This window comes from Mytilus californianus, unplaced genomic scaffold, assembly GCF_021869535.1.
Source record: "Mytilus californianus isolate M0D057914Y unplaced genomic scaffold, xbMytCali1.0.p SCAF_13, whole genome shotgun sequence".
NCBI classification, from domain to species: Eukaryota; Metazoa; Mollusca; class Bivalvia; order Mytilida; family Mytilidae; genus Mytilus; species Mytilus californianus.
The window spans coordinates 23,204,392-23,220,181 of record NW_026262615.1 but is presented as its reverse complement, the minus strand read 5'-3'; the positions used below and the strand labels follow the sequence as shown (position 1 = coordinate 23,220,181).

At 32.0% G+C, this 15,790-nt stretch overlaps 1 protein-coding gene across 4 annotated transcripts in view; it reads right to left on the bottom strand.

The window, feature by feature from the left end:
* The window catches only part of LOC127723376 (nuclear receptor coactivator 3-like), a 187,249-nt gene that overhangs the window by 128,980 nt on the left and 42,479 nt on the right, over nt 1-15,790 (bottom strand). Inside the window, exon 1 of one of the 4 annotated variants that reach the window (XM_052229956.1) lies at nt 13,336-13,513. The exons of 2 other annotated variants lie outside the window; for them this stretch is intronic. The gene's annotated coding sequence lies outside the window, so the exon portion shown is untranslated. Of the gene's footprint in view, nt 1-12,706; nt 13,097-13,335; nt 13,514-15,790 lie in introns of those variants that run through there. One more of the 4 variants, XM_052229957.1, reaches the window with a different exon arrangement.

The window sequence follows — 15,790 nt, the reverse complement described above, 5'->3', positions numbered from 1 at the left end:
TGTCCGGTCAATTAATCGTCTCAAGTCTGTCCGCTCAATTAATTGTCTCAAGTCTGTCTGTTATCTTTGATCCAATCACGATGTCCATGCATTTTATTTCCATAACATAACATCAGTAGGACTTTAAGACCATTGAAATAACACAAATTCTTGGCAAATTTAACAAATAGACATTAATAAACTTATATTATTTATCCTTACTTGTATTTCGTGTAATTTAAGTTTTCTCTGTAAATGAGCTAGGAATCAATTTTCTCATGTTTCAATTTGTAATTGCTACAACACATTAAGTCTATGTATAATCAGCAACATAGAGTAACTACATAATCACTTTTCCCACTGCCTTCTAAAAAAAACGTAGTTTTGTTTTGATGTCGAGAAAACATGATGCCAACAAGTGTTCACATGGGTAGTAAACATCAGTTATTGATTTTCTTTAAGAACTATCAAGGACTTGCAGAAAATAAATACTGTTATCCAACATTTTAATCATCAACAGCAGTGATGATGGATGTTTTATAGAGAAATTGCTATCAGAGTGGAAATCACTTTTTCCAAGAAAATGTGTATTTGGCCTTCATGATTATAATCAATTTTTATAATAAGACAGGGATACAGTCAATTTGTCTTCACTACTCTTTTACAAACAAAGTTCTGAGTCATTCTTTAAAGAGGGATATTCAGTACTGAATATGTATCAAACCATTTTAAACATGATCCTTAACATAGAGGACAATGAATGTGTTTGATTGGTTAAAAACACAACCATAAACAAACAGTATCCTTAACCTAGAGGACAATGAATGAGTTTGATTGGTTAAAAACACAACCATAAACAAACAGTATCCTTAACCTAAAGGACAATGAATGAGTTTGATTGGTTAAAAACACAATAATAAACAAACATCAGTATCCTTAACCTAAAGGACAATGAATGAGTTTGATTGGTTAAAAACACAATAATAAACAAACATGATCCTTAACCTAGCTGCCTAGAGGACAACGAATGTGTTTGATTGGTCAAAAACACAATAAAAAAACAAATAGTATCCTTAACCTAGCTGCCTAGAGGACAATGAATGTGTTTGATTGGTTAAAAACACAACCATAAACAAACAGTATCCTTAACCTGGAGGACAATGAATGTGTTTGATTGGTTAAAACCACAACCATAAACAAACAGTATCCTTAACCTAGAGGACAATGAATGTGTTTGATTGGTTAAAAACACAACCATAAACAAACAGTATCCTTAACCTAGCTGCCTAGAGGACAATGAATGAGTTTGATTGGTTAAAAACACAACCATAAACAAACAGTATCCTTAACCTGGAGGACAATGAATGTGTTTGATTGGTTAAAACCACAACCATAAACAAACAGTATCCTTAACCTAGCTGCCTAGAGGACAATGAATGAGTTTGATTGGTTAAAAACACAACCATAAACAAACAGTATCCTTAACCTAGCTGCCTAGAAGACAATGAATGAGTTTGATTGGTTAAAACCACAACCATAAACAAACAGTATCCTTAACCTAGAGGACAATGAATATGGTTGATTGGTTAAAAACACAACCATAAACAAACAGTATCCTTAACCTAAAGGACATGAATGTGTTTAATTGGTTAAAAATACAACCATAAACAATTTTTTGACAGTTTTTTGACAACTAAGCCAGGCTACTTTTGTGAAAAGATAAAGTTAGTGAATTTCAGGCTCAACTTATAATCAGATGGTTGAAATTTTCCTGACATTAAGCCAGACTCCTTCATCAGAAGATTTACCGAGTGCTGAACATTGAATTATCCCTCTTTTAGAAAACTAAACTCAAATGGGCTGAACATTGGATTCTCCCCCTTTTGAAAATCAAATTAAGTAAATGGAAGTTTTTAAAAAAAATGTGGAAATATTTGTGTTTGTTTGGTACACAGATACTTTCATATTTACATTGAAATGTGTAGTCATAAATTACGACTTATCATACAATTTAACTTGTCACTTAAGTCACATGACTAAAGAGTACAATCACAATGAAATACTATACATGTATAGTATCTTCTGCTTGACTAATCATAGACAACAGTCACTGATAAAATAACTCCATACATAACGTACAATACAAAAGTGTCCTTGAAAATTATATAGATAAATGTTTGTTGTTGAATGTTATTAAGCATAGTTCAAAGTTTATTTAATTTCATTTTAAACTGAAGTTTGAAATCATACTTTTTTTTTTACATGTTTTAGCAGTTTTTTAAGAAAAGGTTTCCACACCCATAGTCAGGGGGAGGGGGAGTCTGGAGGTCCAGATGATCCAACCCCGTTTTTCCCCCTGTAACAAAAAAGATTATCAAAGTCAAGATTCAGATTAAATGTTTGACTATTAAAGTCAGAGGGTGATGGCCCCAAGTAAATCCCTCAGAGACGATTCCTGCCTACAGGCCTGGGAACCCATCATCATATATCCCTTCAACTGTGTATGAAACATTTCAAATATCTATAATAAGCTCCTTCAAAGTTTTGAGTCTTACTATTGTTTAAAGTGTCTTCTCTACAACAGATGGTAAAATTAAATTTTTTTGCCATTTCTTACAATTTAAAGAATTATCTCCCTTTTAGAAAGTTGTACATTTCTCATGATTCTGTAAACTCTAAATTACTTTAATCAAGGTTGCTAATAAGAACACTGTGGAATTATATTACAAAACAAACAAAACATCCAAGTCACAGTGGAGTTGACGCTTGAAAAAAAAATTTGAAAAAAAATATACCTACCCAAGATGGAGATAACTCTTACTTAACTATAAATAGAGAAACAGAAAAATCCTAAATGCTTTTAAAAACCATTCAGTGAATCATTTGACGAAACATCTTACAATAAAAAATGCTTGTAAGTCATGAACATTTCAGTTTAACTTATGATCAATTTATGACATAAGATTTTTCGTGAAAAGAGCCCACTTACACTAGTTGATCCACTATTACAATTATCCAGTAAAGTTCCCCACTGGATACCTCATGCAGTAATCCACAGAGGTACAGACAGATGATCCACGATTTCAATTATCCAGTAAAGTTCCCCACTGGATACCTCATGCAGTAATCCACAGAGGTACAGACAGATGATCCACGATTTCAATTATCCAGTAAAGTTCCCCACTGGATACCTCATGCAGTAATCCACAGAAGTAAAGACAAGAGACATTATTAATTGATATCAGCTGATTTTCTCAATATTTCACAAATTATGACAAAAAGAGATGAATTACTGATCAAAGGGAAGCCATATTAATATTTGATTAGGACAAGAATATTCTGTAAACAAAAGAAATTGTGTACTTGCAACCAAATGAATGACCACATATACATATAGGGTAAATATTTTGATTGTGGGGTTGGAAAAAAAAAAGATGGGTGGGATAACTGGAGAAAAATCCGGTTAAAAATTATTGCTAAAAAGGTTTTTCAGAAATTAAAAAAAAGTAAGATATACTTAAGGTCTGTCATTTGTTTTGTAATAAATTCATCATAGGACAGTAATGAGTACTAAATAAATGGAATATGTGTCCATGGGACACAGATGATGCCCCCTGCTTGCAAAAGATGTTATAAAGGGGCATAAAAGAGGGACGAAAGATACCAGAGGGACAGTCAAACTCATAGATAGAAAACAAACTGACAACGCCATGGCCAAAAATAAAAAGACAAACAGACAAATAAAAGTACAGATGACACAACATAGAAAACTAAAGACTAAGCAACACGAACCCCACCAAAAACTGGGGGTGATCTCAGGTGCTCCGGAAGGGTAAGCAGATCCTGCTCCACATGTGGCACCCGTCGTGTTGCTTGTGTTATTACAAATCCGGTAAATAGTCTAATTCGGTAACTCGAGAACGGTAAAAGTGATGCCACATAAATTTGAAAGTGATCTGTGTTTTGTGGTAATAAGCATTGTGTATAAGTTTCATAACATTTGCAATTGGTTGAGGCAAACTAAAGTTAAAGAACTGAAACCAATTTGGGGATGTATGTACGGACAGACAGACAAGGGTTGTTAGTGGAGAGCAGATAGGTTGATTTCAATTGTTCTTTGTTGTTTTTTACAGAAACTAGTTGTTTAAAAGCATGACTGGGATAGAAGTACATCATCCAGGAAGAAATCTTTAAGGTATAACATTACATTCTAGATGATATGATTGGTCAATAGAAATTTAACTCCTTTCTGTTGAATAGCAATGTACTGTAAGTTCAGAAATTATTGCGTTCATTTATTATTGCAATTTTTGAAGAATGGACAGAAATGGGACATTAATTTTTTGGATTTCAGGAAAATCTGAATTGATATATGTATCATATATCAGAATGAGAGTTCTTATTATTGCAATACTTACCCAGTCTCACATTAATAAAAACCTTGCAATAATTTCTGAATTTACAGTACTTGTTGTTTCTCATACCCATTTTAAGTATTATATATGGCGTGACATACTGTGCATATGGTTACCTCTAAATATGAACTAAAGGATTGACTGATTTATTACAGTTTGCCTAATGTCCAGTGGCAAATATTACAGACATGTTCGGGAAGAGAACGAATAAACCAATAGGTAGGTCCTGCAAAGAAGGGGTCGAAAAAAATGGAGATCTTGAGTATACTGTAAATTCAGAAATTATTGCACGCATTTATTATTGCGATTTTTGAAGAATGGACAAAAACACGAGATTTATTATTGTATACAGATATATTTATCAGATATCAGAATGTGAGTTTTTATTATTGCGATACTCATCCAGTCGCATTGTTCCCTTTAATAAAAACCTTGCAATAATTTCTGAATTTACAGTACTTCAATGAAACAGCTGCACCCCAAAAAAAATATCCAAAAGATAGCTATATTTTAGGGTGCCAATTGTATTTAAGCTGTTCTATTGACCCTTAATCTAAGCATTTGTTCTCTAAACACAAAACTAACAAATTAAATAAGACCTTATGATCCATCATAAACCATCTTCATATAAAATTTATAAAAAGTCCAAAAGTCCCATATTCACCAGGGCATGACAATGACAAGTTGACGTCAATACGATTTATACATTACATGTTAACATAATAATAGGTAAACTAATTATGAAAACGTTGTAGTTTCAAGGCCTAGTTTTACATTGCTGTCCTGACTAACGTAAAAATTAACATGCATGCTTTTCTAGTAAAAAATATCCCTGCAGGTCTCAAAACTGTATAGTTTCAAGGACTTCCAAAAGTTGTCATGTTACATCTAAGGTAGTTACCGATATTTTAAGTTCAGTGAACCACCAGGTGTTCTACTTTTTACATACATATATTGTAGTACATATAGTAGTATATGTTGTCTATATAAATATACATTTACATATTACCGATTTTGGTCTTGATTATATAAAATATAAACATCTATGATGATGGAATGAATTTAGGCCGAAAAAAAAATATTACACGTGTTTGGGCTAACAATCCTAAAAAAATAGGTTGATAGTTACGCAAATAATTTTTTATCCAAAATGTTTTAATTGCTTACAACAGGGTCAATATGCAGTTGAAATGAAAAAAAAAATCTTTTAGAGTAGGCACAAAACATAAGGGTCCGTTGGGTTAGTGGAAACACTCATATTTTTTATGGCTTTATAAAAATTTTCAAACTTGTTTTAGACTTGACCACCATTTATACCATATGTCAAGCTTTAAACAAATAGGTTTATAGTTCCTGAGTATTCACAATGTAGCTGTGAAAACAGCTATATAATCAGAAATAAAAAATGTGCATATTGTGAAATAATTCAGTTTATTGCATAACTTATCACGTTTCTGTACCAGTTACTTGCTGATACACTCAAAATCTGGATTATTCCCCCTTGGTTTTTTGAAGGGTCTCCAGTTTTACCTGTAGTTATTAGTGAACTGTTGATAATTGTTTTTCTTTGTGAATATGATGCTGTCTGTTGTTATTTGACTTCTTCATTTTTATTCCCCCTCCCAGGCCCTCCCCTTTGGTATCTTCTACCTCGTTTTATTCCCCCTCCCTGGCCCTCCCCTTTGGTATCTTCTACCTGGTTTTATTCCCCCTCCTGGGCCCTCCCATTTGGTATCTTTTGCCTCCTTTTATTCCCCCTCCCAGGCCCTCCCCTTTGGTATCTTCTGCCTTGTTTTATTCCCCCTCCTGGGCCCTCCCCTTTGGTATCTTCTGCCTCGTTTTATTCCCCCTCCTGGGCCCTCCCCTTTGGTATCTTTTGCCTCGTTTTATTCCCCCTCCTGGGCCCTCCCCTTTGGTATCTTTTGCCTCCTTTTATTCCCCCTCCCGGGCCCTCCCCTTTGGTATCTTCTACCTCGTTTTATATCTTTTAAGAAATATCAAACAAACTATCAGCCCCAACAGATTTTCACTGAATACAATGATAATCAAAAAAACATTTGTGCAAAAAATTTCAGGCTTTCATGTCTCATGAACTTAATACTTCCTTCGTTTAAGAATAAAAGGAGAAGAGGGGACTTTGTCATGTTAGTCAATAAGACAACAGCTTATCAAACCATTGTATCAGTGAATTCATCCTTACAATTTTGTGTTGCAAGTTCATAAAGTTATAAATTATCCTATTAATTGTTAAGACACCGAGTTGAAGATTGTTCAGCAAGTGACATTCAATTAAAATATATCAGGCAGAGTTTTTGTTTTAAGAATACTAATTAACAAAAACTCAAATACATGACTAAAATATTAGAAATTCAATTTGATTTAGAATTACGCTTTCCTTATGTCATGTATGCACAGCTAGATATTTCTATCTGCAAGTTTAATGCATAAATTATAAAGAGACTTCAATACATCTTTTATGTACAAGATTCAAACCTGCGATATTGCCCAAGACAAATCATGCATAAAGTTGTTGGTCGGTTATACGATTTTTAAAATAGATACATCTGCATGTAATGTACTTTTTTCCCCATAATCAATTTTTTGTGACCAACTGTTACAGTTTCTTGCTATATTCATCTAAAAAGAGGCTAGACATTAAAGATCTAAAATTATATTAAATGTCTGGTTTTAAAATTCCAGAAAGGACTAAAATTTGGATGAGGAGCAAGAAAGTTACAATCATGAACTATTAATTGTGAACAAAACACACTTAAGTTCATATCCTAACTCTCCCACTTGTATAAATGTAACAATAATCTCTTCATAGAAACCTGAGACATACGATTCTTCTACATAGAATCATCTGAGTGACACTCAAAAATGTTAAAAAAAGGCCAAATAAAGTACGAAGTAGAATATCATTGGGGATCCAAAATTTCGAAAGGTTTGGGCTATTATATAAATGGCGAAGTCAATGATTTGTTGGGTAAAATCCCAATATTGTCAAGAAACAGGGAAATGATTGTGTTTAGGTATAATCATCAAACTATTTGCCACTTGGAACAATAATGATAAAAATAAAACCAATACTAACAGAATGGGCGATTAACATCATCACTTGTGAATATTGGCAATGTCATATTTATGGCATATCTTGGTTTTGGCTCTATGGTGTTATCAGGGTCAATTGTGTAAAATCATATGTAGTATGTACAATGATAAGAAAACAGTGACTTCCCACTAGGTGATTTTTCAGATTCTTTTGAGAGCCACCGAAGGACCTTTTTCAGGACCTTGGGCTTCAACCGTGTAATTCGCGGGAATTTGGGAATATCCAGTGCAATCGTCAGGAATTCAGGATTTAATTATATTGTGATGCAGGAACAAACACATTTATCATCTTAAAAAATCATTTCAATATGATTGGTTTGGAGTATGTGGGTGACCTTTTTTTACCCAATCAAAAAAAAACCTTCTTTTTCAAATTGAAGTACACATTTCTAGCTGTGTGTGATGTGTTCAGAATATAATTCATGGAAAACTAGCCATAGTGGATTTTAATAAGGCAAACAAAAAATACCAACAATCATTTATGACCATATAGATTAAAATCTTACACTAGTATACACAACTACAATTCACATTTTCAGAATCTAATGCATTCTGGGTAATATTTTCAAAAGTGTACACTAAAATGTTTGCAAGAATTTAAAAAAAAAACAAACAAAAAAAACTTGTATTATGCACAAAACTGTGCAAGGAGATATATAAGGAGATATATTAATGTTACATGCAAATGATGGTGATGAATTATCCCTAAATTTGCATGATTCTTTATGATGAAACGTGGCTCCAATTCACATTAGGCCAAACAAAAAAATCTGTATGTTACGGGGTTTTCTCCTTAAGCAAAATAAGCCAGGTAAAAATTCTTTTCTCTTTTATTATTTTTTTTTCTTTTACCTTTTTACATCGCGATGACCTTGAGGTCATCCCGATGTATTGCTATCGCCTAGATTTCCATTATGTAAATTAGTTTTGGGTTTGTAACCGATCTATAAACATGATAAATATGCGCACATAAACGAATGCAAAATAACATTCCTTATCGTTTGATATAAATACATCTCTTCAATGAATACTGATAAAAATATTTTTGTTTACAACATAAATTAATAATATGAAAATGTTTTGTAGTTAGATATATATATATATATAAGTAAAAAATCATTGATAATATCAATGCACACGTACCGAAAAATTGTGTTAAAGCATGCGGAAGAATATCTCAAAGAACGTTTTGAAGGACCGGTAACTCTGTAATTGTTTTTGCGGGAAAATATGAATGCCTACTCGTATCCAATCTTAGAAAAATCGAATTTTTACAGAAAAGTGTCCACCATGCACTTGCATTGCACTATTATTAGAATAGTAGAATAGAATGATATACAAATGGATACAAATCATATATGTATGTAACTGTTATTTTAATATAATATATAACAACAAATCAGTGTATACTGATTTGTATCACTACAATATAATACATGTAGTTATTACGGTGAAGATGAATTTCCTGTCATTTATTCATCATCCACGCACGAACTTGTCTCAGAAAAAAATATATCTCTGTACATTAACCTCAGTTTCAGGTAAAGAGATATGTTGTTTTTTTTCTGAGACAAGTGCTTTTGACCATCCTCAAGAACTTGTGGTCATCCGATGTTCAGTACTTCAGTACTTTGATTTTAATGTTTATATGGTCTTACAATTGTGTCACCAATCACTTCAAGATTTGCAAATCAATAAAAAAAAAAACCAAACTTTAGGGTAGGCAAAATAGTATAACAAAAATAGTCCATAAAAACTGGCAAAATCAAACGCTGATCAATCAACGACACAAGTGTAAAACAACTGTGATATTCCTGACTCGTTGCAGGCATTTCCAAAGAGAATGGTGGGTTTTGAGGCAAAAAAAGGTTAAAGTAGTGAAAACCTAAAAACAAATAATTTCAATTTTGGCCTTTAAAGGTTAGCTGATATAAATGAGATAATATTTACAGATATTTACATGAGAAAAATAAGCTATAATTTTCATAGCTATTAAAGTATCATGACATTTTGTTAGGAAACCTGTTTAGATTTAAAAAAAGATTTCACATAATATTAACTGCTCTCAAAAGTAAACCAACAAGAGCTTCTTATCTGGAACATTTGCTCCGTAAAAATCAGAAGTCTGTTTCTTTATATTTTTACTAATAATTTGTTTGTAGACAGGTTTTTATGTTGTCAGGTTGTTCAATTCCTCCTTTTATGGAGTGATATTAACTTAAACATATGTTATTAAATAACATATGTTATTAAACAGCAATGTCAAACCAGTTAGACAAAAAAAATTTACAGTACCTTTCAAAATATAATCCATACATGGTCACAATTTTGAGACTATTTTCCAAGTTATTTGTCAGTTACAAAATAGTGCCTAATCCATTTCTGAACAACAGCACCAAATAAAACAGGTTACATACACAAATTACTTCGATTTGCAAGACGTGCAACCATGAAAGAGTCCTCATACAAATTGCTTTGACTTGCAAGACGTGCAACCATGAAAAGAGTCCACATACAAATTGCTTTGATTGGAAAGACGTAGCAGTGGGTCAGGCAGAAATGTATTATTTATCATAAATAAGCATAATAATTACATCATTTACAACTATAAGGTAGTAGTAAACAAGACATTTGCAAGTGCAAGTCATCAATGTGACAATACTGGAATATCAACTGATCAATCTATCTACATTGACTACTACGATCTCCCACTAAATATTAATCAAACCTGGATTTGTCACCTACAGTAGTCTGACCTTAAATCTATACAATCTAGAACCAGAAAAAGTCACATTTAAGGCAGTTCCTTTATTCTTAACAGGTTCCCAGCAGCATATTAAGATGATGGCTAATAGTACCACACCCCTCCCCCTTTTTGATTGGAAAAAAAGCATTTGCAAGTGCACTTCATCAATGTGACAATGAATATCAACTGATCAATCTATCTACCGGTACTATGACTTACGATCTCCCACAATTATGATAATCAAACTTTCCTGGCCTACTGACCTTTCAATAATATATAAAACCTCCCCCCCTCCTTTTCCATTGGAAAAAAATCGCATTTTTTTGTAGAAAATTGTTCCTGTTGTCAATGCATGTGTTTCAATCACACAAGATTCTGTTATTAATCTGTTTCAATTACACAATATTCTGTTGTCAATGTGTTTAAATTACACAAGATTCTGTTATCAATATGTGTGTTTCAATTACACAAGATTCTGTTATCAATATGTGTGTTTCAATTACACAAGATTCTGTTGTCAATGTGTTCAGACTTCCAGCAACAAAAATTCTTTAGTAAATGTGTTTCAATTATGAAATTTTGAAATCATTTCTTGTTGAAAAAAAGTTGTTTGCAACATATGCTTCCGCTAATGTGAGTTATTAGTTTTATTTCTGTTTTAGCATTACTAATTTATCAAATGTCAAATTTGTTAATTATGCATTATGTTGCACTCAAATAAACAAATTATATTACCAATTAATGTAAACTGTTTTATCCAAATTGGGGTCTTCGTAAAATCAATAATATCCTGAAAACTAGAATTTAGAACTTACTAACATATCAGTGGGCCTTTCCTTTTTAAAACAGTTAGAATAAAATTAATTAGTCCATGAAGTTATCAACTTATAGACTCTTCCAATCACAATACAGAATTCAATTTGACTCATTTTCAGAAACTTTAATCCTAATAAAGAAACAGTATTCATAGAAATATAAGCCGCATTGGCGGTTAATGATTTGAAATTTTGTAATTTTCCAGAAAAAAAAGTTCATTCAGTTAAACAAGGAAGTTTTTCTTTATAATTTGAACTAAAAATATACGGTGTTCGCAAAAAAATACCTTAAATATCTCTTATTATTGAAGTCTTATATAAAAATTGCTTAAAACATGAAATGTTTAAAATAATCTTCAATCTCTAACTGAAAAGATCACAATGCAATGCTCATAAAAGTCTAGCCTACGGTCAAGGGATGTATAAAAATAAAAAGATGTGGTATGGTTGCCAATGAGACAACTCTCCACCAGAGACAAAATGACATAGAAGTTAACAACTAGAGGCCACACTGTGCAGCATTCAACAATGAGCAAAACCCATACCTCATAGTCCATAGTACAGGTAAGCTATAAAAGGCTCCGAAATGAAAAATGTAAAACAATTCAAACGAGAATAATACAGCCTGATTTATGTACAAAACAATGAACTAAAATTAAATATGATATACAGCAATACACCATTGTAATGCTCAGACTTGGTAAATTGGATATTCAAGAATAAATTTGGAATTGACTTGCTTCAGTAATATTGTTGGTATCTTTTTTTGTTTGAGAAAAGCTTTTAAAAACTTCAATGGATATTTCTATCCTGCACAAATTAATGATTAATTTAAGGATGTTCGCTACTCTGTTTCAAAATAACAAGCTTTTTAAAAGACTTTTATAAATTGACAGTATATAAATAACTCACTCACTCTGAACTTGAAAAGCAGAATTAAAATGATAGGTCAGTGTCCTTGCTTTTGAGATATAAGTAATTGTACTCATGTCTCTTGTAATTGTACTCATGTCTCTTGTAATTGTACTCATGTCTCTTCTATTAATTTGCTTAAAAATTCAATGTATTACAAATGTGTGATCTGATGAGACTGAAGCCCTATCAAACTGATTCTATCTACTGTTTGTTATTAAGTTGTGCTTTTACACAACTGTCCCAGGTTTTGGAAGGGTTGAGCTCTCACAAACATGTTTAACCCTGTCACATTCCTGTTCCGAGTCAGGTGCCTGTAATTTGTTGTTGGTTGCTGTCTATCATATTTGATTTTCTTTGTTTTTAAGCAAAATCTGAGGCAGTTGGTTTATTGTTTGAACTGTTTCAACTTTTGTTAATTTTTGCTGGGGTCTTTTATAACTGACTATACGGTATGGATTTTCCTCATTGTTGAAGCCTCTATGGTGACCAATAGTTGCTTATATCCACATCCTTTGGTCTCTGTTTGATAGGTGTCACAGTAGCAATCATTATACCATATCTCCTTATTTTAAACATGATGTAACATTTGTTAGATATTGAAAATTTGTAACAGTAAAATCAAAATTTGGGACAGTAAAATAAAATCAAAATTTGGGACAGTAAAATCAAAATTTATAACAGTAAAATAAAAAATTTCACAAAGTATCCAATTAATTTATACAAACCTTTGACCAGTAATACAGTGTCAACTTTCAATACAGGATATAGCTACTTGAAAAAGTGATGACCAAATATTTAACTTAGGTCATTAATCCACTTAAAAAAATACTATGTTATGCAGTAAATATATCCTTCCGTTTCATTCGTCTGATTCAAGGACAAACATGTGAAATTCATTTCTCTACATTTACATTGAAATCTAGATTATCCTCATCTCCAACAGATGTCACACAAACATTTTTATTCGCACTTGAAATCACAATACAAAATCGTCACAACTGCTTCCCTATGATTCACAAAGATCACCGGATTTTTATTATATTTTTTTTTTCTTTTGTTAGAAAAACAACTGTTCTAAAAATCATTAATTTCACAAATATAACAAGTCATAAATTTGCAATACAATTTTTTTTAAATATACATCTGTAGTACTAGTGGTACAAAAAGCTGTTAATTTCTAGTTGTATAATTACACTAGACAAAATTTATTTCAAAATGATAGCAACATGCAATTTACAACTGAGATAACTTGACAGGTGTCAGTTAGGTGTGCTTTTCAGTTTAACATGCATTAAATGTGAAACATCCATTATTTCCCCAACTGCTGCTAAAAATAGAAATTATGAATACCTACAGATAATAGTCAATATCCTGAATCCATAACTCCACTGTGAAAATCAAATATCATATGTAACTAAATTTCTATTCTAGGCATTAAATCCCATGTTTTTTTCTGAACAGCTGGTAATGGGTTACTGAAGTATTTATTTTCCTGATTTGTAAACACTCCCCTTCAAGGTCTCTGGCAGTCACTCTTAAACAGAGTGATGTAGAGGGAAATACACACAACACTTCAAAGGAGAAAGTACAAGTCATAAAATAATCTCTATTACATGTTTTATTGTTTTGTGGTTGAACATTAAGGGCTGGTTAATATGGTGATTATTACCTGGACAACATATCTTCAGGAAGGTAATAATTGAATCATTATTGACCAACAATGTTACCCTAAACCTTTGCTAAAGAAATCACCATACCAATGTGGATTCCTTTATTTTCGTGGATACTGGATACCAATTTTCTTAGATTGATTTTGTTGATACTTGATTTCCTGGTTAAAACAAATCTTGGTACAAACATATAGGAAATTTGTATTATGCCGAACACTTAAGCTCCTGATTCACCGAACACTTAAATTCCTGATTCACCTATACGGATCATTGAATTGGCAACATAATCCACAAAACTTTAGTTTCATATGAATAATAATGAAATCCACACTATATGGGGAAAAAACTAATCAAAGATACCAGGCTAATAATTTTGTACACCAGACGCATGTTTTATCTACAAAAGACTCATCAGTGAGCTTGAATCCAAAAAGTTAAAAGCCAAATAAAGTACAAAGTTGAAGAGCATTGAGGACTCAAAATTATGAAAGCTTCTACCAAATACAGCCAAGGTAATCTATTCCTGTCGTAGCAATTCTTCAGTATTTCAAACAATTCACAGTTTTGTAAACAGCTAATTCCACATAGTTTCTACAAAGTTCATTACTCCCTTCAATGGACGCTGAGGTTACCTAGTCTCTAACTTCCCACACTTAAAATCATTCTTAATCTGCAGACTCAAAGAAAAATAGTTGAATTGAACTGGATCCTTGTAAAGTCTTTGACTATAAAATTATAATTTCTTAGATCTTATATTTCAATTGTTTTTCCAATCCTTCTTACTTAATTTTCACTATATGTCACAGACAATGAAGAAAAGACGACACCTTTCTGGAGAATTGTCTCATTGGCAATTATACCATATCTTCTTATTTTTATATTAAGCAGCACACCTACTATCGCCATCCTCTTTCATTCTTAACAAACCATTACATTTTTATTCAAAGACATGTCAAAGAAGACACAGTATATTTCATACCATTATACCATTATAAATATGGAACAATCATAAATTGTCTTGAAATATTAATTTTATTTTGTAGGTGACTTAAAAATAGGTTAAATCATCAGGCTCTATTATACTACAGTTTCTTGCAGAGAAAAACAGACTTACATCTGAGATGATTATAAATAAAATGAAATGTGGGGTTTAAAACGTTGAGAGAGAGCAACCCTGAACAAAGCAAAAAAACCATCAAAACATGTTTATTCCTTCAAACACCTGTAACTACCGGTATTCAGGTTACATTACATATTCAGAAAAAGATAAAAGTTCAAAATTGAAGGTTTAGTACATGAATCAGACTTCATTCTTTACAGGAAGTAGAAATATACAGCCTTCCTGGATCAGAATGGAAACACTAGATATGATGTCGGTGTTGGGAATGCAATGTTCTTTTCTTCTTTTACAAATCCATGTAACAGCTTGTTGAGAGCCTGTATGTAGGTGACCACAGTGTTGCAAAAAAAATGTCTGCTTCAATCCAGCATGAACACTTAACATTTGTAACCTAAAATCTGAAAAGTCCATACAACTGACAAATTTGACATCAAGGTTTGAGTTGAATTTCCAAAGTCTAAAAATAGTTAGATGAGGTCTATTGGTTTCAAAATTTAATTACATGAACCTGGAACTTAGCAACAGCGGTCAAGAATTTTCAACCCTGGCTGTGATTCCTAAAGTTATACTCTGTTAATATACATGTAATATATATATATATATATATTATATAGTGCCTCAAAAATCAGCCTTTCAATGTTAGAGTAGATCTGATTCTTTATTTCCTCCCCAACTGGGGCTGAACCTTTACTTTCCCTTTAACTACTATGGCAACACCGCCTAGCATAGCACAGCTATATCTCATTATCTGCCTGATGCTTAAAATTATACCTTGTCCTTTGAATTTCCTATGATTTGGAAATACTAGACATCTATAAAGTATTATATATATATATTATGCTACAGCTCAAGGTAATATTACACTTTGTACTTCAAAACACATTTAAAGAATCAATTTACAATATGTTAAACAAACAATGGGAAATTTAAAAAGTTAGACCTGAAATTTGATCATCTCTTAAATGGATTTTTAATTAAATACAGCCTTGGAAAAAACTTACAAATAAAAAAATCAATCC